Source organism: Crinia signifera, chromosome 2 (assembly GCF_055691185.1).
Source record: "Crinia signifera chromosome 2, ASM5569118v1, whole genome shotgun sequence".
In the NCBI taxonomy this organism is placed as follows: domain Eukaryota; kingdom Metazoa; phylum Chordata; class Amphibia; order Anura; family Myobatrachidae; genus Crinia; species Crinia signifera.
Window position 1 is genome coordinate 198,471,527 of NC_139218.1, and position 2,763 is coordinate 198,474,289.

The 2,763-nt window shown below is 34.3% G+C and overlaps 1 pseudogene; it reads left to right on the forward strand.

The window, feature by feature from the left end:
• The first annotated feature begins 2,314 nt into the window (after positions 1–2,314).
• On the forward strand, positions 2,315–2,433 carry LOC146060843 (5S ribosomal RNA; annotated as a pseudogene).
• Positions 2,434–2,763: the final 330 nt, after the last annotated feature.

Sequence of the window (2,763 nt, forward strand, 5' to 3'; positions counted from 1 at the left end):
GATGTACAGTAGGAGGTGACATGAGCATGAGGAAGATTTGAGAAGCCCAATCCAAAAATTTTCACTAAGCCTTCGAGTAACCACTGAAAAAAAAGTTTCAATCACATGATTTATAACAAACACAGATGTTAAAGCCCCCAAAACAAGGGTCCACATTGGGATCCATCTACTGTTTTATTCTCATAGCTAGATTATTATTCAAGTTGCACATTGCTTATAACATATGTTTAAATGAGATCAGGTGTGGTATGACTATTGAAGAGTTATTATGCACTCCCAATACATTCAATTCTCATTCCTGATGTTGCCACACTAATTATGTTTGATTTATTACAATGAAGCAGATTTTTACAAATATTCATGATACCCAAGCCCAAGAGTATTTGCAAATGAGTTCTAGTTTTAGGAAAAAAACTTTATAGCACACGCTAGAGTTGGAGAACTAAATAAATCAGATATGTGTCCTGTTTACTCGCCTAGGGAAAAAACAATTGTTTTACTTTCTTTAACATATTCCTGAATGGACCTTGCACGTCAGTAAAACATCTCTTTTTCTCTAACATCCTATAAACCAACGTGAAATAATATTCACAAAAAAAAATAAAAAATCACTGCAAATAAAATGGTCGGTCTTTTCAGTGGTGATAGACGTCCAAGCAAATCTAAAACATAAAGAAACAAGTTAGTCCAATTAAAACTTAATAGTTTTCTACATTTCAACTAATTTGCTCTTGCCGCTTTGCACATAAAGCTTTGAAAAGAGCTATTACCAATCTAGGTTTTACATTGTAGCCTGCTGAGCTATTGCAATTAGACTACAATTAGATAAACAATACATTTTACAGGGTTTTTTTGTTGCTCAAAATAAACATAATACTGCCCAGCAAAAGTTGCTATAATGAAGCCTGCATAATATAGATGCTTTAAATCACATAATGCAAATGAGATGAGAGTTTAGGCTTTTGTCTATGACATTCAATTTACTGTACAAAGGTTTGTCATTTACTATGTTCTTGCTATAAACTTTGTACACATGCAAGCTTCATACGGCTCTATTGAAAACTAACAGGGATATTTATCCTATGATGTTAGTAATGCAGAGTGCTCGAGAGAAGTGTTTGGTGCTGTGACTTCTACTGGCCACTGGACATTTGGTCCCTGACGCGTCTTTCTCCTACACCATTCTGTGCAAGTGTACTTGTATTCTTTAATGCACCTTGAAAAAGGGGTCTGTGAACCCTGAAACATCAGAACCATTGGACGCATCATGCTTTTTATTTGAGTGCACTCTGAGTGCCGCTGCTTCCGAGACACATTGTACGTATTTGCATCAGAAGGCACCCGAGCAATTGTACCCTGAATGGGAGATTGCCTTTCCAAATAGCATATATGTATATATATATATAAATTATCCTCCTGCCGGCACTCTTGTACAATAGAAATGATTTCAGCCCGGAGCCCGGAGCCTGTCAACCACTGTATAGCAGTTACATATCATAGCATACCGACAGCTTCAAACGGAATTTTAACTCAGAAATAAACCACACGACCACTGATAGAGTTGGCTGAAAAAGTCAGTTTGAAGCTGTCGGTACGCTATGATATATATATATATATATATATATATATATATATATATATATATATATATATATATACAAAAGAGAGGATAGGGTTCGGCGACTAAAATTGCTAAATATATATGGACAGTGATATCATATATTTTAAAAAGTTTTATTTAGACATTACGGAAAATAACAAGTGGATGAGTATTATTACATAGAAATAACAGTCTGATGTACCCCAAAAATTTTTTTTAAACTTTTAAAAAGAGGAGAAAGAAGAAAAAATACTTCTTCAAGGGGTAAGTGATAGAGGGACAGGGCTGCTTATTTATACCTAAAGTGTACTTTAATTGATTATGACATCACATCCTGTTGGGAGTGTGCAAATTGTTTCTAAACAATGGAACAAGTATCAAATCTGATATCTATGTAGCTAGGTACATGGGCGCTATAGATATGGGTAACCCACATAAAACATAATGATGGTTTTCAACAGCAGAAAGTAAAGGAATGTTTTAATATTTAATTGCGGTACTTCCGCCTCCTTTCCGGTATCCGGAGCATCCAAGTGCGCATGCAAGCTATCTAAAAGAGAAATGTTTTGGATATTCCAATTACAAACACTCCACCCAAACGGCCTCAACGAGAGCTACAAGATCGCACCGTTCTTGTGAGGTGCTGTAAACTGAATTCATCACACCAACACATAGATGAATACAGGGTACCTGGTATAAATGTCATAAGACACAACCTACAGTCATACCATACTGGAAATGCCCAAACACATCTGATCTTGGCAGCCAAGTAGTTATGGGCTTGTATAGTACCAGGGAAGGAGACTACCTGGGAAACACAGGTTCTGTAGAGTTGAGCTCTAGTGACCACCAGGACTCCACACTATGGATTCAATGCTGCTATATTCATCACAAGCTATTTCACATACCACAAGATTGTAAATGTATCTAACCACTTCATATAAAATAAAAAAATATTTATAAATTATTTATATATATATATATATATATATATATATATATATATATATGCACTATTTTATTTATATCATGATATTATATTTATATATTTATATATGTGTAGATTCACCTTCTCACTTTATCCTAATTAACTATATTTTATATTTAATATCCATAAATTATTTATCTAGCATCTCTCTCCTCTTCTTATTATACTAAAAAAT